This window comes from Ranitomeya variabilis, chromosome 2 (assembly GCF_051348905.1).
Source record: "Ranitomeya variabilis isolate aRanVar5 chromosome 2, aRanVar5.hap1, whole genome shotgun sequence".
Lineage (NCBI taxonomy): Eukaryota > Metazoa > Chordata > Amphibia > Anura > Dendrobatidae > Ranitomeya > Ranitomeya variabilis.
In genome coordinates, this window is record NC_135233.1 from 111,927,269 (window position 1) to 111,954,065 (window position 26,797).

Below are 26,797 nucleotides of genomic sequence, written 5' to 3' on the forward strand. Positions count from 1 at the left end.
ATATTCTTTTTGCTTCAAAAGGCAAGAAAAAATGCTTTTGAAAGGAAAGTTGTCCGTTCAAGTTCTGAATCAGACGACACTTCAAGATAGTGTTTTTGAAGGCTAGAGTTAATGCATCTAGGGGGAAGGCACACATATAATCAGTTCCCCTACATGAACTTTCTTCAGCATCTCCTCAAGCAGAACTCTTGTATGTTTTTGCTATAATAACCTAATCAGACTAAGAATCTAAGAAGCCAAATTATCAAAGTGTTTACGCCATTGTACACACCTGTCCTGTGTATCCTGGTCTCCGATTCCTTCCCTTGGGTCCACTGCCCTCTGTAGCGTTCCACGTCAGATTTTGCAAGTTGCCCTGCGTGGATTAATGGCATCATCTCCCTAGACACATTTTAGTACACATGTGTATCTTGGAATTGATATTCTAGTCCTTTATTTGGTGTGATCCACCATCTGTGATTTTTTGTGTTTGTGCTTGCATTCATCTCTACTAGGTTCCATTTCATCCATCCTGCTGCTCCTGAGATTCTTGTATGTGCTAAGTCCTTGCTGCCCATATGCCTTCCTGTTTACTGCATCAATGTCACCGGTCTATGTGCCCACCTGGACCTGAGGCTTTGTGAATCCACCTGTCTTGCTACACCAAGAAGCCAGATGCCACATGCTGAGATGGATGGGAAGGGCAGCACTGCAACTAGGGAAAGAATAGAGGAATATCACCCTGAATTAACCTGTCTGCAGTTTTCATTATGAATATCTAATCAGAGCAGCACATGAAGATTTCCCGCCCCACAGGCTGCCCTGAAGCACGGGCATATCATTAACTCAAAACTGAAAAACTGAAAATATAGATTAAACAACAACCACAAGACAGATTTCATCAGCTAAGGTATCATTAATCAGTATAACAGCGCCGACCTGACAGTGTCTGTAGGTTACTCTGCACAATCCTGCTAACATGTTCACTTTAAGTGACCAGCATACACAACAGAAATCAATAATCTTGGCATTCTGAAACTCCAGATTCCAATTAACAATGCCCGAGGAAGTAGGCAGTAGAGCCATTTCTGAGGATGCAATATATTTTTGGAGAAGTGATCGGTGAAGCACATTATAGATTTTGAAAGTAGATAGTAAGGCAAGGTGAAATGCTACTGGGTTGACTATGGCGACTATCTTATAGGGGTCGATGAACCTGGGTCCAAGTTTCCAAAATTAAACTTTCAATTTAATGTTCTTAGTAGACAAACCACATTAAATCATCAACACAAAGGTCCAGACCAACGAAGCGTTTCCAATCAGCCATACTCTTAAATTTAGAACCCATCATTCTCTAATAATTAAGAACCCCCAAACAGAGGTAATAGACGAGGGAAACTGCTCCTTCTCAGAAAGTCCAGAAGAACAATTTTCATTAAAGGTGGAGAATTGAGGATAAAAACCATATGACCCGAAGAACGGGGACTAGCCTGTTGACTCATGACGACGGTTATTCACTGCAAATTCAGCTAAGGGTAAATAAGAAACCCAATCCTCTTGATTTTCGGAAACAAAACACATCAGATATGTCTCAAGATTGTCATCCACCCACTCAGACAGCCCATTAGACGGTGCATGAAAGGTGCATGAAAATGAGAGATGAATCCATAAACAAAATTCCTTCAAAAATACTGGGTCCCATGATCAGAAATCAGAAACAATATCAGAGGGGAGTCCATGAAGTTTCAGAAGCTCTATAATGAAAACTTGTGCCAAAGATTTAGCATTCAGAAGTGTGGGTAATGCAATAAAATTAGCCATTTTGCTAAATTTATCACAACCACTAATAATGCCATTTTACCTGTGGACACGGGTAGATCAGTGATACCACTTCTTGTGTGAAAATGCAAAATCTGGGGCTAAAACTAAATTTTGGTGGTAAAAATGCAGTTATCTTTTTCTTCACTGCCCAAAGGAATAAAATTCTATGACACACCCGTGGTGTCAATATGATCACTGCACCCCTAGATTAATTCGTTGAGAGGTCTAGTTTGTAAAATTGGATCAATTATGGGGGTTCTGCTGTTCTGGCAACTCAAGGACTCAAGTAAGTCTGCACTATAGCATGGCGCTCCTTCCCTACTGAGCTTTGTACTATGCCTAAAAAATATTTCCCGATTATATGTAGGACATTGGCACACTCAGGAAAAAATGGACCTCAGTTTGTTGTAAAAAAAAATCCTATTAGCCCTTAGAAAAATTAAAAACTTTGGGCTAAAACAACATTTTAGTGATAAAAATGTAATTTATTCTTTCTTCACCGCTCACTGGTGTAAAATTCTGTGAGGCACATGTGGTGGCAATATGATCACTGCAGTCCTAGATGAATTCATTGGGGAGTCTAGTTTGTAAAATGAGTTCACATATGGGGGGGTTCTGTTGTTCTGGCACCTCAGGGGCTCTGCCAATGTGACATGGCACCCTCAATCCATTACAGCAAAATCTGAACTCCAATATGGCGCCTCTTCCCTTCTGAGTTTTGAACTGTGTCTCAAAAGTAGTATTCCCCACATATGGGGTATCGGAGTACTCAGGAGAAATTGAACAACAAATTGTATGGTGCAATTTCTCCTGTTACCCTTGTAGAAATAAAAAAATCCAGGCTAAAATAATTTTTTGTGGGGAAAACAATTTTTTTTTATTTTCATGGCTTAACATTATAAACTTCTATGAAGCACCTTAGGGTTCAAGGTACGAAAAACAGATCTAAATACATTCATTGAGGGTTCTAGTTTCCAAAATGGGGTCACTTGTGGGGGTGTCTGCATTGTTTAGGAACATCAAGGGCTCTCCAAACGGGACATGGCTTCTGCTAATGATTCCAGCAAATTATAGGCTATGTGCACACGTCAGGATTATTTGTAGAAATTTCCTGAACAAAACTGGACTTTTTCTGCAGGAAATCCGCATGCATTTTTTTGCTCGTTTTTCTCGCATTTTTTGTGCGGATTTTTTGTGTTTTTTCCAGAGCTTCCCAATGCATTAAATAGCGGGAAATCCGTGAAAAATCCGCAAAATTAATTAACATGCTGCGTTTTTTACTGCGATGCAACATGTGCACAAAAATTGCAGATTGCATTTTATTAATAGGATGCTTAATGGATGCGTCTTTTTCGCGGTTCTATCGCCTTTTTATAGCGAAAAAATGCAAAAAAACCCGCATAAAATCCGTAACATGTGCACACAGCCTAACATTCAAAAAGTAAAATGACGCGTATTCTCTTCCAAGCTCTGCCGTGCACCCAAACAGTAGTTTTCTCCAAACAACAAATTGCTTGGTGCAATTTCTCCTGTTACCCTTAGGAAAATGCAAAATGTGGGGCTAAAATAACATTTTTATGGGGAAAATGTGATTTTTGTACAGTATATTCACAGCCCAAATGTTATAAACTACTGTGAAGCGCCCGGGGGTTCAAGGTGTTCACCATACATGTAAATACATTCCTTGAGGGGCCTAGTTTCCAAAATGGGATCACTTGTGGAGGGTTTCCACTGTGAATATGTATTTCTATGCAGCCGCATGCTCCAGTCCCGAGTGCCAGCGGCAGTGCCGGGCATTGATGCGAGAGACTCGTGGGAGTTTCTCGCATCACACTCACAAGTGTGACCCCGGTCTTGGTGCACTCAATGCTCCCTAGAGTTATACCACAGTATTTGCAAAAGTGTTGAGAGATTCATCTCTGCAACATTGGCTTTGCCTATGTGAACTGTTGAAATTTGTTTGGTACTTGGGAGATTAAATGCATGTACTAAAATAGGAAATTAAGCTCGATTACATTTGCTTTATACATGCTAACTTTGATGGACATTCAGGACTTTGTAAAGAATTTGTATTTTTCTTGAATTGTATATTTTAATTTTAATCTTTTTTGTACTTTACAGGTACTTATATTTTAGGGATATGCTATCACTTGGTGTGATTGTAAATACTTTTTAACTAAAATGTGTTATATAACGTAGGTGATAATTCATATGCGCAGCTGGATCTCTTCAGCTGTTTCCCAACAATAAAGTTTGTTTCCAAGACAGATCTGGAAGTTATTAGTTCTTCACATACATTCAATGGAATAATGTCATTTGGGTGTATTTCAAGATGTGAATACAATTTATATCACTCTCCAACCCCCTCTCCAAAATGAGAACCATATGTTTATATGCTACGGCACACAACTGCAACTGCGATGCATACCGAGATTCGTGACATCTATAAATTCCTGGGATCGTCTTCTTTACAATGAAAGCTGTCAGTAAATAGTAGGAACATGGGAGAAACGGCTGTAGGAAACGGAAAGTGTCTACTCGGTTGGCAACCCAGACCACTTTGATAAGTTTGGTTTATCATTCAGAAGGACCAGGGCAGGGTAAACTTTAAAGATTCCGAGTAAATTCACGTAAAGTACATACTTTGTGGATTTTCTATCTTGATTTAAAGGTGGAAAACTTCTGAAGTAGAAAAATGGCAAAGATTTGACCTAATCCTATTCACATGCTGCGGAAAAGATCTGCAGCAGAAATTGATCTGCAGTGAGGATTTTAAAGGGGTTATCCAGTCTTTAAAATAAGTAATTAGAGTAAGCCATCAATATTAGTTTTGTGGTGGTCCGAATAGAAGCACACCCACCTATCAACTGTTTAATGACGAAGGTTGAAGCGCTCATGCAGCCTCTTCGATATTTAGGCTGGTTCAGATTTTCTTACTGGCTATTCAAGGTTTTGCAGCCCAAAAATATATATAATGCAGCAAGTATGAATCAGCCTGTAAATATTGAAGAGGCAGCTGATTGAAGCATGTGGAAGTATTGGGACCCCCACTGATTTAATATCGATGGTTTCATCTGTGGAAAAAGCTGGATGACCCCTCTAAGAAATGTAACCACATTGTGTATTTGGTGTGAATTTTCTACATAGATTTCAAAGCAGGATTTTTAAAGTATAATACAATGTCAACTAACTAGATAGGACATCAACAAATCTCATCATTTTGTTGCTGAAAAATTCTGCAAAGAAATTGGCCTAAGGAGTGGATTTCAAAATCTGCATTGTGTTAATTGTCAAGAATTCAGCAGATATTTCACTTTTTACAATTGAAAAGGTAAAAACTGCACCAATTTTGCCACAAAATCCACAAGTAACACATGAGGAGTTTTTTTCTGTAGATAAGCCGCTAATATCCTGCAGAAAAGTCAGCACCAAATACACAATGTTTGAACTTACGTAGGGGTTAGTGATGAGCGAACGTGCTCCTAGAAGGTATTATCCGAGCATGCTCATGTGCTAATAGAGTATCTTCGGCGTGCTTGAATACTATGTTCGAGTCGCCGCTGCTGTACGTCTTGCTGCTGTTTGACAGCCGCAACACATGCCTGGATAGCCTCAGGCTTGGACAGGCACACAGGAGAATCCTCCGGTGGACCCCTGTGCAAGAGTGGGCCACCACCCTCTTATGTGAGCATCACTTGGCACAATATATTTGAATCACTATGTACATCTTATTCATTTACCAATCCAATTCATTGTTAAGGATAATATATTTGCATGTAGTTGAAAACTGGGCCCCTAAAGTTGGTACTAGTGGGCCCTTGGCACCAAAGTCCGACACTGGATAGCCTGTTTGTTAGGCCAGAGTCACACTACTGTAGAATATGGACGAATACTATGCGAGAAACCATCACATAGCACGCGGACCACTGTTAATCTATGTTGAAGCTCACATCACCGTATTTTTTCTCAGGAGCATTTGACGTGCGTGTAAAATCGCAGCATGCTGCGATTGTACGTGTATATCGTCCGAGACTTGCCAATGGGTGCTAAAAAACTCGGACACTACACGGACCATCAGTGTGAATTGCGAGAAATATGCACATATTTTCGTCATTTCAGTCCATTGAGCCATTAAAATCAATGGGGAAAAGCAGTGAGAAATGTAAAGCCATACGCATGTCATACAGATGTTATATGGATGCATAGGTGTGAGAAAATCGCATCATCGCATTGCAAACGCATTACACATGGATGACCATATGGAGAACACTTGTGCGACTCTCGGCAGAGAGACTCGGACCGACTTTGCATACATTTAGTGTGACCCCGGCCGTAGGCAATCCATGCATGTGTTGCAGCTGTCGAACAGCCCTGAGACATGCAGCTGCGGGGACTCGAACATAGTATTCGAGCACACCCAAGAAAATCTGTTAGTACACGAGAGCACTCAGACAACACTCTATCCGAGCACATTCACTCATCACTAGTAGGGATATTTTCAAGCACTACAGATTTACTTCAGGTTTTATTTGTAGATTTCCTTGCTTTTGGCGGGAAAATACAGTAGCAGCTAAATGGATGAGCGCTCAACAAATCCGCAACAACAAATCAATTTAGGCTGCAATTTTACACTGCAGAACTTTAAAGCAACGTTGTGTAGAACCAAGTTTCTACCTGCACACGTCAGCAGTTCTACCAGCTGCTCTTCCGTACAGTTTACTTTTGCTGCTGAGACCAATGCAAACAGGATGTGCAGAGAAAGGATGGCAGTAGGAAAGCAATGTTTGCATGTTCATGGGGCATTTCCAAAATAAACCGGTACAGCCCCATAGAAAACAAAGCTAAACAAACAGAATGATCTACTGTAAAAAAGAATAATTCTGGCAGGCATTGCGAAATAAATAATGTATCCATCTAGCGCTAACATACAAAGAACTAATCCAGCTTTCCAGGTTCTTGGCGGCATCCACAAATAAAATACACGCTGAATGTTTATGTTCAGATGCTTCTGACATTGTTTCCTGTTCTAATTTATTCCCCGATGCTGCGATTCATCTCTTACGCCACAGTTAATGAAGGCATGCAGAAATAAGATGCATCAAATTCATTAAGAGATGCACCTACTTAATGAATTCAGTGAATCATATAAGTGCAAAGCCACAAAAGAGGACTAAAAATTCTCCAAATTAAAAAATACAGCTTAAAAATGGCAGCACCGTTTACCTGCCCAGGTCTCTGAACAAATGCACTACAGGATACAGCCAGCCCATATAGCAAAGATGTTGCAAAACATAGGTGCAAGATACCAAATAGACAGCCACTCACAACCTACCAGTTCATGGAGGGGGTGACTGCTTAGCATACATTTGCACAATAAAGGCCTGTATAGGGCGCTGTTCACATGTGCCTTTTTTGTGCAAATGTATGCTAAGCAGTTACCCCCTCCATGAACTGGTAGGTTGTGAGTGGCTGGGCAGGTAAGCGGTGCAGCCCTTTTTCGGCTGTATTTTTGCATCTTATAAGTGGTGTGCACCTCTGTACACCTCACCCGAAATGTTACTCAAGTCACTGACTGGACTAACAGTTCTGGTGTAAGAAATGCAATCACTTTTCATGAATTTGATGGGCAGGCATAGTCACGCCGTTTTGGCAGAAATGCTTGAAACTGACATGAAAATGAAAAACGTTGCAACATTTTTACGCAACTGCACATTTTGGAGCTGTTTGAAGTGTTTTACTCCAGGTTTTTGACGTAAACACTTTGATGTATCAGTCCCTTTCTGTTGTTTAGAAGCAATTGTTTTTAAGAAAATTTTCACGTGGGACTTTCTTAGAACCTCAAAATCTTTCGTCACATATCCATTAGTAGGACCGACATAACGTCATGTATGCATTACACCCCAACATTGATATTGTGCCGGGCGTACTAATATAGAGTCCTTGAAAACCATTCCACGCCATTTTCGAAAATATCACTCTTGTGACTCATCTGGGTTTACAGTAAAGGGGATTGATCGTATTGTTTCCAACCTTCGTGGGGGTAATTTAAGTCGCCTATTGACACAGATGGAGTCGTATTGGATTTGGAGGCTTCGTACTGTACATCCTCAGGGCCTTAGGGTATGTGCACACGTTGCAGATTTTGCTGCGGATACGATGAGTTTACAGTTCAATGTAAACCTATGGGAAACCGAAAACGCTGTGCACATGCTGCGGAAAAAAACGCGCGGGAACGCAGCGGTTTACAATCTGCAACATGTCACTTCTTTGTGCGGAATCGCGGCGATTCTGCACACATAGGAATGCATTAATCCGCTTACTTCCCGCTTGTGGCTATGCCCACCATGTGGGAAGTAAGCGGATCATGTGCGGATGGTACCCGGGGTGGAGGAGAGGAGACTCTTCTCCAGGCCCTGGGAACCATATTTGTGTAAAAAAAAGAATTAAAATAAAAAATAATGATATACTCACCTTCTGATGGCCCCTGAAGTCCTCCCGCTTCTCAGCGCTGCATGACCGTGAGGACACGAAGGTCCTTCTCGCATAGTATCTTTGGAACCGGACCGCCGCGTGCAGCGCCGAGGAGATCGGGACGTCGGAGGGTGAGTATAACCATTTTTTAATTATTTTTAACATTATATCTTTGCAGCATCAATAGTAAAACAAGTGCAGGAGTAGACCCGCAGCGGAAAAAGCAAGACAAACCGCGATAAATCTGCAGGGATAACCGCAGAGGTTTTGCCCTGCAGATTTATCAAATCCGCTGCGGGAGAACCCGCAGAGGACCCTTCCTACGCGTGCACATAGCTTTAATGAGATTTTAAGTTTTGCCCCCCTTTCTTTAAATTTTCTGGTGCTGTGTTGTTTTTAATTGGCATCTTATTATTTTGGTGTACATATCACTAATTATCATGTTTTACTTTCAGTTTTTTTCTTGTTTCGATGATCTGCCCGTTCTGCTTGTGATGAAACAATATTTGCCCGGTCATCACGTATGAATTTGTTCTGGATCCAATCATTGCTATCACCCAGCTTCTCCATTAGGATGCCACTTTGGAGGGATTCCACCTGAATTATTGTTGTATATCTTGTATAAGATTTTCTAATGATTGTATGGTTTTTTTCACTATTTATTGGTATTTGTAGATTGGCACGTGTGTATATACCCCATATTTGGTGACCCTATTTATATTTGTATTTCAGCACACTATTTATTATATACCCCATACTTGGGGTTTTACTCGTATTTTTTATATCACAATTTATTGGTTGTTTAAGAACAGTATTTATTCGCACACAATTTAATGTAACATTGTATTTCATTACATTGTATGTCACTAATAAGCGTAATTCACATTGTTTCTTGACTATATATATATTTTTTGTCTCCATACTTACACTCACTGTTGTTGCGCATGTGCGCCTGCCCCTGGTGGCTGGGTGCCGATGACGGCATCTCTCTCCGGCCAGGCTGGTGCTGCGCGTGGGGCTCCGGTCACATGATTGCATGTGGGCGGGGCCTCGCGCTCGGGCCGGCTTGCCCGGTGACGCCCTTGTTGGCCCTCACTTCCAGGATTGTCGGTGTCCACATGCGCCATCATTATACAGTGATGGTTAGTGTTGAGCATTCCGATACCGCAAGTATCGGGTATCGGCCGATATTTGCTGTATCGGAATTCCGATACCGGTATTCCGATACTTTTGTGGTATCGGGTATCGGTATCGAAACAACATTAATGTGTAAAATAAAGAATTAAAATAAAAAATATTGCTATACTCACCTCTCCGACGCAGCCTGCACCTTACCGAGGGAACCGGCAGCGTTGTTTGCTTAAAATTTGCGCTTTAACTTCCTTACGCGAAGTCCCGGCTTGTGATTGGTCGCGCGCCGCCCATGTGGCCGGGACGCAACCAATCACAGCAAGCCGTGACGTAATTTCAGGTCCTTCAGGATTTTAAAATTACGTTCCGGCGTTGTGATTGGTTGCGTCGCAGTCACATGGGCGACGCAACCAATCACAAGCCGTGACGTCACGGGAGGCTGGACACGCGCGCATTTTAAAATGCGCGCATCTCCTGCCTCCCGTGACGTCACGGCTTGTGATTGGTTGCGTCGCCCATGTGACTGCGACGCAACCAATCACAACGCCGGAACGTAATTTTAAAATCCTGAAGGACCTGAAATTACGTCACGGCTTGCTGTGATTGGTTGCGTCGCGGTCACATGGGCGACGCAACCAATCACAAGCCGTGACGTCACGGGAGGCTGGACACGCGCGCATTTTAAAATGCGCGCATCTCCTGCCTCCCGTGACGTCACGGCTTGTGATTGGTTGCGTCACCCATGTGACTGCGACGCAACCAATCACAACGCCGGAACGTAATTTTAAAATCCTGAAGGACCTGAAATTACGTCACGGCTTGCTGTGATTGGTTGCGTCGCGGTCACATGGGCGACGCAACCAATCACAAGCCGTGACGTCACGGGAGGCTGGACACGCGCGCATTTTAAAATGCGCGCGTCTCCTGCCTCCCGTGACGTCACGGCTTGTGATTGGTTGCGTCGCCCATGTGACTGCGACGCAACCAATCACAACGCCGGAACGTAATTTTAAAATCCTGAAGGACCTGAAATTACGTCACGGCTTGCTGTGATTGGTTGCGTCCCGGCCACATGGGCGGCGCGCGACCAATCACAAGCCGGGACTTCGCGTAAGGAAGTTAAAGCGCGAATTTTAAGCAAACAACGCTGCCGGTTCCCTCGGTAAGGTGCAGGCTGCGTCGGAGAGGTGAGTATAGCAATATTTTTTATTTTAATTCTTTATTTTACACATTAATATGGTTCCCAGGGCCTGAAGGAGAGTTTCCTCTCCTTTAGACCCTGGGAACCATCAGGGATACCGTCCGATACATGAGTCCCATTGACTTGTATTGGTATCGGGTATCGGTATCGGATTGGATCCGATACTTTGCCGGTATCGGCCGATACTTTCCGATACCGATACTTTCAAGTATCGGACGGTATCGCTCAACACTAGTGATGGTATGATTTGGATCTTGCGATAGGGCAGCTCGTTCTATATAAGGTTCTGGTAATCTAAGGATGATATCCCCCGGAAGAAGGCAAAAGCGCCGAAATGCGCGTTGGGGACGGTGGCACTCCAGGTTTCGTTCAGGTAGTACCTATATTTCATCTTTGTTCAATTAAAACAATTTTTTTGCTTTCTTTCTAGTTGTAGCACACAGCCCTTCTGGAGATATTATGTTTTGGATATTACACGTATTAGATCTTACAAATTGACATGCTGCTTGGCATACTGAGCATAGGCACTGTCTTGAGCAAATATACCCACTCTATATGTACCTGAATGTACCTGTCTCTGGTTGTGGTGCCACTTTAATCTGGCTTACCTCTGTCACATCCCTTGGTGGTTTTCGGTCTACTGTTTTTAATGTTTATGAATAAATTTTGATAATTTTTACTACTTTGGTTGTCCCGGTGCTTCTTTTATATATGATTTTCATGTACTATTGGCACTTACCTGTTTCACTCTTGTTGCACCTTTCCCTACTGGGTAGTGGGGGCAGGCCTTGATTTTTGGTTTTGTTCTTACAATGTCTGTGAGCGAAAAAAAGGAAATCAGTGAATCAATAGGATTTTTTTAGGTCCTAGAGTGTTTTTACATTGTGATGCAGTGACCCCTGTTACAGCTAGGTGGCGCTGCATGTGCTTCTCAGGATATGCATGGAGGCATATCTGTGTTTATAATGGTTGAACTAGCCACCTCCCACCTATGGGAGTGGCTACAAGTATATATTGTGACCATGTGGGTCACATGGGAAAAAGATGGATGGACCGGAGTGGTCTGTGTGCCAGGTCCTGGAGGGCCTCTGTGTTGGGAGGTCCTGGGAGTAGGACTAGATCCCTGAAGAGCACATGGGGGAGGCCTTGGACCTGGGGGCCTGTGTGTTGGACGGTCCCAGATGGGGATGGACGTCCTGAATAGCACACAGAGAGGATGCGTGTGCAGAGTCCGTGATGGCACTGCGTTTGGGGAAGCTACAGCCCGTCTGAGCATCTGGACTGTCAGGTGGCCTGGTGAGCAAGGCATTGCCCGGGACAGTGATCCCAGTTCGTTAGCTTCCCTGAGAGAATACTGACAGGAGTCAGCGTATGGAGCAGGAGCTCCTGGAAGGTAACCCAGCATATGGGGAACCGTGCAGTCACCCATGGTAACTGGACGGAGTAAAGTCCAGCATGATTAGAGACTGCAACCGTAATGTCGTATGTTGGTGCCTGTTGTGCTCCATGGACATTAATGAACTGTATGGCGTGCGGTCACCTACGATAACTGGACACAGAGGTTCGGCGTGTTTAGTTACCACGTTTCAAAGTCGTATACTATGTTGTGAAGATTGATGTAAAGACTGTTAGCTTGTCGTTCATATTTCTGTGGCTTATGACTCCATGATAAACCACATGGACTGTTAAAGTGAAAACCCGTGCCTGACTACTTTAATCCGCTGCCAAATGAGTGTCCCCCAATACACTCAGTAAGTGCAATCTTACAACATGCAGATATAAGAAGTAAAGGTACCTTCACACTGAACAACTTAACAATGATATCGCTAGCGATCTGTGACGTTGCAGCGTCCTGGATAGCGATATCGTTGTGTTTGACACGCAGCAGCGATCAGGATCCTGCTGTGACATCGTTGGTCGGAGCTAGAAGGCCAGCACCTTATTTCGTCGCTGGATCTCCTGCAGACATCGCTGAGTCGGCGTGTGTGACGCCGATTCAGCGATGTCTTCACTGGTAACCAGTGTAAACATCGGGTTACTAAGCGCAGGGCCGCGCTTAGTAACCCGATATTTACCCTGGTTACCAGTGTAAATGTAAAAAAACCCAAACACTACATACTTACATTCCGGTGTCTGTCGGGTCCCCCGGCGTCCGCTTCCCTGCACTGTGTCAGCGCCGGCTGGCCGTAAAGCAGGGCACAGCGGTGATGTCACCGCTCTGCTTTACGGCCGGCGCTTACAGTGCAGGGAAGCAGAACGCCGGGGGGACCCGACAGACACCGGAATGTAAGTATGTAGTGTTTGTTTTTTTTACATTTACACTGGTAACCAGGGTAAACATCGGGTTACTAAGCGCGGCCCTGCGCTTAGTAACCCGATGTTTACCCTGGTTACCCGGGGACTTCGGCATCGTTGGTCGCTGGAGAGCTGTCTGTGTGACAGCTCTCCAGCGACCACACAGCGACGCTGCAGCGATCGGCATCGTTGTCTAGATCGCTGCAGCGTCGCTAAATGTGACGGTACCTTAAGTCTTCACTTGTTTCATAGTTCTTTTAGGTTGAAGGTAAACTGCAATCTGACGGATGATAATCAGATTAATTAGTCCCCGTACAGTTTGCAAACTATTGTTAGCACATACCCTATTTATATTCCCTAACTTTTAAAAGATGCGACCAGCCAATGAACTTGCATGCGCTTGCTCATCAGTTGACCACTGACATGTTTCCATGAGCCATTGATTGTGAATGGACCAGGGATCCTTATTATTAGCTTGTGGAGAAAGGCCTCTACAGACATTTGCATAAAGAGAACGTTTTTTTTTCAGAAGAGAATAGTTCTTTTGTTAAGCAACTTAATCCTACACAAATCACTGGCTTTAGCTGCCATTATCTACAAAAGAAATCTAAATCCCTTAATCTGTTAAAATATCATCACAAGCATGACACAATAGTAAAACAAATCTATAGTTAGACACGGTCATTGATACTGATGGTGGAGTCATTTTGACTTTCCCCTTCTAAGTATATTATATCAGCTAAGTGCTTATTGGTATTATTTATAGTATGTAATACCTGTGTAAACTTATTTTGTTTCCCTCACTAGACAATGACCATGATGAGCAACCATTATCTGTATCACGACAACATGGAAGATTATAGACTGAACAAGACTGAACAAACCAGAGAGGTCATATAATATAGTCCAGAACACAGCACCATCTACTGTCTGCTAGTCATAGCTCCTCCAAGCTATAAGCATCTAGTTTTACACTTCAATATACCTTTTTAAAGATAACTTATAGTCCATTAGGCCCAGCCTCCTGATCAGCCTGGAACATCTCTTTCTGAATTCAGTGACTGGACATGATGTCTAAATTCTCCAATGTTCACCTTAAGGGCTTTCTTTTCAATGATCATGCCTGTTTCCTTCTCTTTTTCATTTGGAGCCTGAACAAGGGCTATCACTTTTTGTCCCAAGACATGTCTCTTTTCTTCAAGCACCTTGTTCTTTTTCTATCAAACTTTTGTCCAAGCTGTTCTATCCTCTGAGGTTTCATCTACCTTTCCATGCCTTCTGTTCTTTCTCCTTCTTCAACAGATGTTTTAATAATTCAGCTGCTAAATTTGTCATGGTAGTCTTTTTCTTTTACATTGACTTTTATTCATTTTTGATTTTCCTTTCTAAGAGCTAAGATTGGACTGTGAAGAATATGGAGATATCATTTCATGTCAATCATTGTGGCTCAGCAGGAAGCCCACATTCTCCAAGCCTCAAAGGCTGTGAATGACAGATCTGATACATTGACCAGCTCATAGCAGGACTAAGGCTTGCTTGCACCTTCTAGAACATTCTAGAACATTCCAGAAACATAATTACAAAGGAGTTATGGAGATACTATACATCTTAGCCGTACATCGTGAATATTTCTGAGATCCCCGCTCTAGCACCGAGGGATATGAGGATACATAGAACAGCAAGTAGAAACCAGATAGCACAGCTGTGTTTGGTCTTAACGCGTAGCAGGGGCCTGGTCAGATCCAATGGCGTCAAAACTGCCTCCCTAGGACTGTCTATTAAAGAATTATGACCCATCTTCAGCTTTGTAGTTTTTAGCTGCAGAGGCAAGGGGAGGGGATTTAGGTTCAGCCCAGTGAGCAGGATTGGAGTGACCCAAAGGGGATAAAGGCTAGTGTAAGTCAACTGGTCTCACTCTCTTTGTTATGCATGCAGTCCCTTTCGACAGTGGGGGCCCCATTGAGTAACTTGATGTGAAGGACCTAGGAGCCAGCTGGCAGCCCATGACTCATGTGGACCAGTGCACACATGATCTAGCATCACCCGAAAATGGACATGATCCATCTGCTTATATCTTTTGTCCTACCACTATTGTATTTGCATATCTGACCACTATATATGTATAACCATTGTGTATTAAGTGTATTATCTAGTTTGCCCTTAAGGCAATTAAATATACAGTGGGGAAAAAAGTATTTAGTCAGTCACCAATTGTGCAAGTTCTCCCACTTAAAAAGATGAGAGAGGCCTGTAATTGACATCATAGGTAGACCACAACTATGAGTCAAAATGAGAAAACGAAGGCAAGGTTCACATTAGCGTTTGTATGCGCAGCATATCATCTGCATGCGCAAATGCATGCAAAAACATGCTTATGCGGCGTTTTTTATCCCCATCATCTTACGCATGGCGGCAAAAAAAGCTGCGTGTGCATGCGTTTTGGCATGCGTTTGCGTTGCTTATGCGCATGCGTTCGATATTTCCAATGCTTTTACAGTAGCTTTTCCTTGACATCAGACACTCAATAGGCGTTTCTCATGGGATTTCTATATATATAGACACAGTGCACTGATTAAATCCTCGTCTTTGGCTGCTGTATCCAGCTGCAAGATGGATCTTGACATAGACAGCTTCTATGATAATCTGGATTTACAATTGAAATTGGCTTTTGCGTTTGCTGTGGCTTGTGAAGAAGAAAGAAGAAGAGAAAGACAGAGATGTCGCTACTGGCAACACCCCATCCTTGAACTCCGAGAGAGCCGTGGAGCCTACCACTCATTGTACACATAGCTGCGTGAAAACCTGGAGAAGTTTTTTGACTACACGAGGATGTCGGAACAGAGCTTCGATAACTTGCTGCAACGTGTCCGAGGATCCATCACCAGGCAGGACACGCAACTCCGTCGAGCAACTTCTGCTGAGGAATGTCTGTTGGTGACCCTAAGGTAATTTTGGAAAACAAACACATGTCAATAGTATTGTTGAAAAAGCCATGTTTTTTTTTTTCTTCCCATTTTCTGTTTAGCAGATTCATGGCTACCGGAGAGACCTTATCATCTCTACATTTTCAATTCCAGATTGGAGTGTCCACCCTTTCTGGGATTGTTGGAGACACCTGCCGTGCATGTGACGTTCTGGGTCAAGAATTCCACCCCAACCCACAACTGATATCTGGCTGGAAAATGCTGCAAAATTTCAGGACATTAGTAATTTTCCTGTGTGGGGACTGTGGATGGCAAATACATTCAGATTATGAAACCTGCTGGAAGTGGAACTGAATGTTTTAATTACAAAAATACTTTTCGATTGTTCTCATGGCGATTGCAGATGCTGAATGTTGATTTGTCGCCGTGGAGACGTTGGCTCATTTGCACGAGGAAATGACTCTCAGACTTTCAAAAACTCTCATTTCAATTTTCCACAGCCATGACCTCTTCCGAACACTGAAGGACTGCCAATGTAATTTGTTGTGGTTGGGGATGAGGTGTTTCAAATCTGTGCCAGCCTCCTAAAACCGTACTTGAATCACACCAAACGGATTTACAGCTACCTGTTGTGAATTCCGTTCTGGAGCTCCCTCCTGTGGTTGCTAATGGTATTTTTGTGAGTTCTGCCCTTGGGCTCCCTCTGGTGGTTTCGAGTGGAACTGCTGCTCCTTTAGGTAGCTGTAGCAGCTGCCTTCACTAATTGCCTTGCCTGGGTTTGTTATTTAAACCTGCTCTGGGCTTTAGTTCATGCCAGCTGTCAATGTTCTTGGTTGGATTTGGTTCTCTCCTTGGATTTCTCATATGGCCTGTCCTTGTCAGCAAAAGATAAGTTTTTGCTAGTTCTTGTTTGTCCATTTGCTTGGACTCTATTGCTCTGCAAATATGTCTCTTTTTGTCCAGTTTGTCATTATGTAATATTCAGGCTAGCTGGAAGCTCTGGGAAAGCAGATTTGCCCCTCCACACCGTGAGTCGGTGTGGAGTTCATTTTTGTAAACTCTGCGTGGATTTTGTAGTTTTTAATACTGACCGCACAGTATCCTTTTCTCTCTGTCTATCAAGTTTAGTATTGGCCTCCTTTGCTGAAATCTGATTTCATTTCTGTGTACGTCATTTCCCTCTCCACTCACAGTCAATATTTGTGGGGGGCTGTCTTTCCTTTTGGGGTTTTCTCTGAGGCAAGATAGCTTTCTATTTCCTTCTTTAGGGGTAGTTAGTTCTTAGGCTGTGAAGAGGTGTCTAGGGAGAGTCAGGAACATCCCACGGTTATTACTTGTGTTGTTGTTAGGATTAGGGACTGCGGTCAGTAGAGATACCACCTTCTCAGAGCTCATTCCATGTTGCGTTTTAGCCACCAGGTCATATCAGTGTGGCCTCTTAACCACCAGGTCATAACACTACCGACTGACAAGGGCATGAAGAACTGTGGAGTGTGCCTTTAGATTGCTGGTATCTAAATGGTGCATTTTGGGAACACAAATCAATCTAAAAATTGAGACAATTGATGAGGTTGTGAAAGCATGTGTTGTTATGCACAATTACATCCTGGCAAAAAGAGCGACCCAACTTAAAACCTGAGGGACATGTTACATTGCAGGATTACAAAGATCACCATCTGAGGACTACAGTGGAAGTTTCCCAGATGAGGGATAAGTTTGCTGCTTAATTTGTTTCTGATAATGGACTTGTGGCATGGCAAGACAGAATGGTTTAAACCGCTAAGTAAAATGTTCCTGTAATGTTAAAATGTACCTGCAATGTTTGCTGACTTAAATAAGAAAACACCTCCAGTAAAACACCCATATTGTGCAAACAAAATAAAAAATGTATTTAACAAAAAACAAAATTGGGTTTAGGATCGGGGTCTATCTGAGGGTGAAATGGGATGGACCTTAGGGGTGTGGAGCTGTGAGGATTGGGTGGTAGTTGATGAGGAAGGGGTTACAGGGGAAGGGGCAACAAATTGCAGGATTGGATAATGGAAGGGACTAGACACATTGGGAGTAGATGACACAGTGGAATCATGGGAATGGATATGGAGCCCCCATCAGGGCAAGGGGTTACTCGGTACCAGGTCCGGTGTTCACAGGGGGATGTCACGGTGGCTGCACCTGGTCCGTGGCCCAGGGTGCCCATATAAAAGGTAAAGGTCTTTAAAGAGATAAGGTTTATGTTCGTGACGCCACCTGTGGTATTCGGTCAGGGTGACCAATGCTGGGGACAGCTGGGGTCATGTTACGGCAGCTAGATGGTATACCTTCCCACAGGTGAAGTATATCCCCAGGGCTTCCCAGTATGTAGATGGTAGAATGGTGAGAGGTGCAGTGAAGAACGAGGACACAGGATTGCAGTCTCTTTAACTTGTTTACTGTTGGTTTCAGCAGCCACAGTCCAGGGCACCAGATCACAGGGCAGGTAGAGTCCGGCCGGTTTGGAGGCAAGTCTAGAGTCCCCTTGTCTAGGTGGAAATCAATTCAAAGTTCAGAGAGTAGCTGACAGCACAACCGGCAATAGAATGCCCGTCCTAGATCCACGGACCAAAGTGGAAGTGTACATACCCAAAACAAATGAAGGACAGCATCCAATCCAGGTGAAAAAACGCTTCTTTTATTGTGCCAAATGCGATGTTTCAACTATCAAAGGTTGAAAAAAACCTTTGATGGTTGAAACGTCGCATTTGGCACAATAAAAGAAGCGTTTTTTCACCTGGATTGGATGCTGTCTTTCATTTCTTTTGGGTAGGTGGAAATCAATAGCCTTCCCTTGCGCTGTAGTGGTGTAGTCCCTTACTGCATAAGCTTCAAATAAGGTCCTCACAGACGTGGCGTTTCTCTCTCTGTCCCCAGTAGTCGGATAGGACAAAACCCGTATGGCTGGTGGCTTGAGGCGGTTTATAGGGACTCTAGCATGCCCCAGCCTCTGAGGGGTGCCACTGTGTCTCCTGGGTGTAGGTGCGGACAGGTAACGTGCAATTAGCTGTCCTGCCGGTCTTTGAAGTAAGGCGTAGAGGTCCTTACTACCTTGGTGTTCCGGCTACCGGTTATCTGCGCCTCAGAAGGAGGCAGCCTGCTCGGGACTGGTCCCCTTCTGGTATCCTCTCCTGTGCTTTGCTTTCCTGCATGCTCACTGCAACATATTCTGCTTTCTGAAATGTCTCCTTCTGGGAGCTGCAGCTCTTAGGGTATGCACAGCTCCGTGGACCCTCTGTCCTCCTCAGACGGATGTCTGGAACTAACTCCATCCGGAACTGACTGACTGTCCCTACAGACTACCATTTATATATATATGGGGAGTCACCTAGTAAATAGGATCAAAAGCTCCCCCTGGTGGCCTGGAGTGTGAATGTGTTGCATGCTTGTGGTACCTGGATGCAGTTATCCTTCCTTGCCTCCGAACGTAACATCACTCTCCCCAAGAGGAAAGCAATGCCACTGTGATGACCAGGACCCTGGGGCGCCACAGATAGACAAACTGTAAGGGACAGACACAGACACAAGGGAAGGTAGTGACACATTTGACAGCAGAGACACATTGGGAGGTGAGGGTGGAGGCGGTGGGTCCAATGTTGGCAGGGTTTTTTGGCTCCGGGTCTTTGTCCTGGTGGGAATATGTTTTGTTTTTGTCCTTTGTTTTCTTGGCCGAGTGGGAGTGGCGGCCTCTGTAACAGTCTTCTGGCGTGGTGCTGGACTGGGCAGTGTCATGGATGCTGCTGGCTGCAGGGGTGCTGAACTCGGCCGCGGGGTGGATTCTGTTGTCTGCAGGGGTGATGAACTCGGCCAAATGGTGGATGCTGCTGGCTGCAGGGGTGCTGATCTCGGGAGCGTGGTGGATGCTGCTTGCTGCAGGGGTGCTGAACTCGGGAGCGTGGTGGATGCTGCTGGCTGCAGGGGTGATGAACTCAGCAGTGTGGTGGATGCTGCTGGCTGCAGGGGTGATGAACTCAGCAGCATAGTGAATCTGTGAACTAAAGGTGGTGGTGGTGGTGGTGGAGGATGGTTCGGTGCTGTGGGAGTTGGAAAATAGATGTCCGGCTGCTGGTAATATCCTCTGGCCTGTGGATTGTAGATTTGGGACTGCTGCTGCTGCTGAAATGTGTGGCTGTAAGCAGCCTGGCAGGCCTGCATGACGTTCAGCTGGAGTTGAGGCATAAGATTTTCTGACACGTCCCGCTCTATTGCAGAAAAAAAATGTTGCGCCGGTCTCTCAAGGTCGGCTTCCAGGCGGTCAAGGCGTTTGTTGACATCCTGTAAAAGTGTGTTCACATGGGTGAACCCACTCCAGTCTATCACCAAGCACCTTAATCCCACCCTGGAAGACCGAGCTTAAGTGCATAAACATGGGCATGAGTGGCCTCTCTCAGGCCCTCTGCCACTGACAAGAAGACCCAAGCAAAGCCATGGCAGAGGGCTGGGAGAGGAGAAAACCAGATGGACCGGCTGCCTGTTTCCCAACCTGTGAAGTCTGCCAGGTTGCTCCATCGCTGGTGGATGATTGAGACTGTGTCTGTTCGTTGGCTGGTCGATGAGGGGCCGCTTCAGCAGAGGACGATCCAGGTTGTGTTGTGCTGCACCAGGTCCTGTGTGGAAAATAAAAGAAAAACATTAGTAAAAAAAAAATTTAAATAATAGTAAGACAACAAAAAAGATACTCACGTTTGCTGAGCAAGCGCAGGCCTCAGAAAAGCAAGGATATGGTGGTATTTGTATTTCCTTCGCCTTTGAGCAGCACCACTTTTAACCCGAATCTCCTCTCTCATGTCCTTGTTGAAGCGATCCTTCATCGCCTGCCAACGGATTCTTATTCTCTTCATTGTGAAGAAGGAAAAAAAGGAAAAAATTAATTGTAAAACAATGCACTTACATTTACAGGTTCACTGGCCCGTCAGACCACATTGCAATACTTACCAAAATCCTTTCTGGCCTGTGGCGTGGCACGGTCCCAATCATCCAACAGCGATCTGGCCACATCTTCCCAGAGTCGTCGAATCACAACAATGTCGGAGTGCTGACGATCACGGGTGTCCCACAATGGTACTTGCTCTTACACAAGGTTAATTAGTTGCTCGTTGTCAATGTCCTGTTTGGCTTCTTCCCGTTGTGGAACCTATACATCAAATAAAACAGAAGAATTTTAAGTAAAACTGAAAACAAATTCAATTACAACTCTGATGAAAAGACTACTTACACCCCGTCTTTCCTCCTGAGACACATGAGCCTGACGAACGTGGGAAGATTCATTTCCACTCGACTGCACCTGCTCTTCATCACTGGAAGGTACCTGTAAAGAAATTACATGATTTAACACATGTATAGTATTGCCAGTCAATACATTCCAATTAGTATAGCAAATGTGATTACATAATCGGTGTCATGTCCACCCTGGGAAGCAGTCGGTTCTTCACTTGAGGACATGGTTGAAGAGCAGGCAGCAGTCAACTAAAACACTACAGAAAAGAAAAGATAAGTAAAATTAAATTTGTTAAGAGCCAAACACAATGTAGCCCCCCAAAAATGAAAAAAAAAAACCAATAGACACCAATACTTACATTACAGGCAGTAGCCCAACAGCACAGCAGTCAGCACAGGACAGGGACAAAAGCAGCACCATGACAGATGGCAGCACCAGGACAGATAGCAGCACCAGGAGAGACAGCAGCACCAGGACAGATGGCAGCACCAGGAGAGACAACCAGTCTACAAGGAACAGAAAAAGCAGGGAGAGAGACAGACATTTTCAAAGCTTCTATACTTACATAGACAGTGTTGCCCTCACCAGGACAGCAGCACCACGAGAGAAAGCAGCACCAGGACAGACGGCAGCACCAGGACAGACGGCAGTACAAGGAGAGACAACCAGTCTACAAGGAACAAAAAAAGCAGTGAGACAGACAGACATTTTCAAAGCTTCTATACTTACATACACAGTGTTGTCCTCATCAGGACGGCAGCACCAGGAGAGATGGCAGCACCAGGACAGATGGCAGCACCAGGACAGACGGCAGCACCAGGAGACAACCAGTCTACAAGGAACAGAAATAGCAGAGAGAGAGACAGAGATTTTCAAAACTTCTATACTTACACAGACAGTGTTGTCCTCACCAGGATGGCAGCACCAGGAAAGATGGCAGCTCCAGGACAGATGGCAACACCAGGACAGACGGCAACACCAGGACAGATGGCAGCACCAGAAAGATGGCAGCACCAGGAAGGTGGCAGTACCAGGAAGGCGGCAGCAGCAGGAAGGCAGCAGCACCAGGACGACGGCAGCAACAGGACCAGAGCAGCAAACAGTCTACAAGGAACAGAAAAAAATTAGGACAGAGTACAGACGGCAAAGACAAACAGACATTTTCAAAGGTAAAATACTTACATCCAGAGTCTTGTCCAGAGTCCTGTGCACGCTTCCAGAGTCTTGAGAGTAATTGACTTCCTTTCTCCATACCTTTATACATCAGGGATTTTGCAGGACATGATTAGTGTGACGTCGAACGCATGCGTACCCATGTCCTTGGGTACCAATGCGTTCCCATAGACAGTAATGCGTTTTTTTGATGCACTCAACCGCAATCATCTGCATGAGGATGATTGCACAATATTTGATGCTTCAAAAAATGCAACATGTTGCGTTCGCCGGACACCGCCACACACCACGAAACGACGCATGTATAAGCTTCTGCATGCGAACGCATACAAACGCATGTCCCTGCGTACACCATATTAAAGATATATACGCATGACGCATGCGGATGTATGCGGATCATACGCTGCGCACAGAAACGCAAATGTGAACCCGGCCTATTCCAGAAAATTACCCTGCCTTATTTGGCAAGATTTATTTTGCAAATTATGGTGAAAAATAAGTATTCGGTCATTAACAAAAGTTCATCTCAATATTTTGTTATATATCCTTTGTTGGGAATGATGTTGCCACCCCCATGCTCCACAGTAGGTATTGTGTTCTTTGGATGCAACTCAGCATTCTGTCTCCTCCAAACACGATGAATTTTGTTTCTACCAAACAGTTCTACTTTGGTTTCATCAGACCATATGACATTCTCCCAATACTCTTCTGGATAATTCAAATACTCTCTAGCAAACTTCAGACGGTCCCGGACCGGAAATTCTCACAATATCTTCTGGATAATCCAAATGCTCTCTAGCAAACTTCAGATGGGCCTGGATATGTACTGGCTTAAACAGGGGGACACGTCTGGCAGTGCAGGATCTGAGTTCCTGGCGGCGTAGTGTGTTACTGATGATAGCCTTTGTTACGGTGGTCCCAGCTCTATGCAGGTCATTCACTAGGTCCCCCATGTGGTTCTAGGATTTTTGCTCACCGTTCTTGTGATCATTTTGACCCCACGGGGTGAGATCTTGCATGGAGCCCCAGATCAAGGGATATTATCAGTGGTCTTGTATGTCTTCCATTTTCTTATTATTGCTCCCACAGTTGATTTCATCACACCAAGCTGCTTGCATATTGCAGATTAAAGGTACCGTCACACTAAGCAACGTCGCCAGCGATCTGTGACGTTGCAGCGTCCTAGGGAGCGAGATCGCTGTATTTGACACGCAGCAGCGATCAGAATCCCGCTGTGAAATTGCTGGTCGCTGCTAGAAGGTCTGCACATTATTTGGTCGCTAGGTCGCCGTGTATCGCCGTGTTTGACGGCAAAAGCAACCATACCAGCGATATTTTACACTGGTAACCAGGGTAAACATCGGGTTACTAAGCGCAGGGCCGCGCTTAGTAACCCGATGTTTACCCTGGTTACCAGCGTAAAATGTAAAAAAAAACCAAACAGTACATACTCACATGCTTCCCCCGGCGTCCGCTTCCCACACTGACTGAGCGCCGCAAATTGAAAGTGAAAGCACAGCACAGCGGTGACGTCACCGCTGTGCCCTGCTACTGCCGGCGCTCAGTCATTACAGGAAGCGGACGCCGGGGGACGCATGTAAGTATGTACTTACATTTTACGCTGGTAACCAGGGTAAACATCGGGTTACTAAGCGCGGCCCTGCGCTTAGCAACCCGATGTTTACCCTGGTTACCCGGGGACCTCGGCATCGTTGGTCGCTGGAGAGCGGTCTGTGTGACAGCTCTCCAGCGACTACACAGCGACGCTGCAGCGATCGGCATTGCTGTCGCTATCGCTGCAGCGTCGCTTAGTGTGACGGTACCCTTAGTCTTCCCAGCCTGGTGCAGTACTATAATTTTGTTTCTGGTGTCCTTCGACAGTTCTTTGGTCTTCACCATAGTAGAGTTTGGAGTGTGTTTTATACTGATAACAAATTCAAACAGGTGCCATTACTACAGGTAATGAGTAGAGGACAGAGGAGCCTCTTAAAGAAGAAGTTACAGGTCTGTGAGAGCCAGAAATGTTGTATGTTTTTAGGTGACCAAATACTTATTGTACACCATAATTTGCAAAATAAATCTTGCCAAATCAGACAAGGTGATTTTCTGGATTTGGTTTCTCATTTTGACTCTCATAGTTGTGGTCTACCTATGATGTCAATTACAGGCCTCTCTCATCTTTTTAAGTGTGAGAACTTGCACAATTGGTGGCTGACTACTTTTTTTCCCTACTGTATGTATAGGTGACCTGCATTACCTTTACCCACCACTTAGTTGTGGATCAGTTGCTACTAAATGTACAGTATCTCAGTATCTACAAAAATTCCCCATTAAATGTCACCTTCTTAACCCAGTAGGAAGTAGGTAGTCATCTAAAAATCACAAAAGTTGACAAATCCCGAGCCCGGATGGGATACACCCCCGAGTACTACAGGAAGTAAGTACTGTCTTAGATAGACCATTATTTTTAATCCTTGAAGATTCCATAATAACAGGGTCTGTACCACAGGACTGGCTATAGCAAATGTGGTTCCAATATTTAAAAAGGGGACAAAATCTGAACTTGAAAGTTATAGGCCAGTAAGCTTAACCTCTACTGAGGGTATTCTAAGAGATGCTATGCTGCAGTATCTGAAGAGGAATAACCTCATGACCCAATATCAGCATGGGTTTACTAGGGACTGTTTCTGTCAAACTAATCTGATAAGCTCCTATGAAGAGGTAAGTTCCGGACTGGACCAAGGGAACCGAGTAGATGTAGTGTATATGGACTTTTCAAAAGCTTTTGATACGGTGCCACACAAAAGGTTGATACATAAAATGAGAACAATGGGAATAGGGGAAAATATGTGTAAGTGGGTTAATAACTGGCTCAGGGATAGGAAACAAAGGGTGGTAATTAATGGAGCACACTCGGACTGGGTCGCGGTTAGCAGTGGGATACCACAGGGGTCAGTATTGGGTCCGCTTCTTTTTAACATATGTATTAATGACCTTGTAGGGGGCATACAGAGGAGAATTTCGATTTTTGCAGATGACACTAAACTCTGCAGGGTAATCAATACAGGGGAGGACAATTTTATATTACAGGAGGATTTATGTAAACTAGAAGCTTGGGCTGATAAATGGCAAATGAACTAATGGGGATAAATGTAAGGTCATGCACATGGGCAGAAGTAATAAGATGTATAACTATGTGCTTAATTCTAAAACTCTGGGCAAAACTGTCAATGAAAAAGACCTGGGTGTATGGGTGGATGAAAGACTCATATTCAGTGGCCAGTGTCAGACAGCTGCTGCGAAGGCAAATAAAATAATGGGATTCATTAAAAGAGGCATAGATGCTCATGAGGAGAACATAATTTTACCTCTATACAAGTTACTAGTGCGACCACACTTAGAATACTGTGCACAGTTCTGGTCTCCGGTGTATAAGAAAGACATAGCTGAACTAGAGCGGGTGCAGAGAAGCGCGACCAAGGTTATTAGAGGACTGGGGGGTCTGCAATACCAAGATAGGTTATTACACTTGGGGCTATTTAGTTTGGAAAAATGAAGGCTAAGGGGTGATCTTATGTTAATGTATAAATATATGAGGGGACAGTACAAAGACCTTTCTGATGATCTTTTTACTCGTAGACTTGAGGCGGGGACAAGGGGGCATCCTCTACGTCAGGAGGAAAGAAGGTTTAAGCATAATAACAGACGCGGGTTCTTTACTGTAAGAGCAGTGAGACTATGGAACTCTCTGCCGTATGATGTTGTAATGAGTGATTCATTACTAAAATTTAAGAGGGGACTGGATACCTTTCTGGAAAAGTATAATGTTACAGGGTATATACACTAGATTCCTTGATAGGTCAATGATCGAGGGATCTAGTCTGATTGCCGTATGTGGAGTCAGGAAGGAATTTTTTTCCCCAATGTGGAGCTTATTGTTTGCCACATGGTTTTTGTTTGCCTTCCTCTGGATCAACATGTTAGGGCATGTTAGGTTAGGATATGGGTTGAACTAGATGGACTTAAGTCTTCCTTCAACCTTAAAAATAATGTTACTATGTTACTTTGCTATTAACTTTTTTAATTATGTCATTTGATAACACTGTGGTTATCGCGCATCTTTTCCGGCACATTATTATTATTATTATTATTTATTGTTATAGCGCCATTTATTCCATGGCGCTTTACAAGTGAGGAGGGGTATACATAATAAAAACAAGTACAATAATCTTGAACAATACAAGTCATAACTGGTACAGTAGGAGAGAGGACCCTGCTCGCGAAGGCTCACAATCTTCAAGGGATGGGTGAGAATACAGTAGGTGAGGGTAGAGCTGGTCATGTAGCGGTTTGGTCACATGACACCTGATTTCATCAAATGACATGTGCCAATCTCTGACAGCGGCATTTAACATGATTTTGCAGGAAGTGCGTCACTAGTTCAGCCCATCAGTGCCCCTGTCACATGATTGCTGGGTGCCGATGGGTTGGCATGACAACCCGGGGTCTGCAGGAGACCGCCGTGGTTGTAATTGCTGATCTCTGCTATGAGCA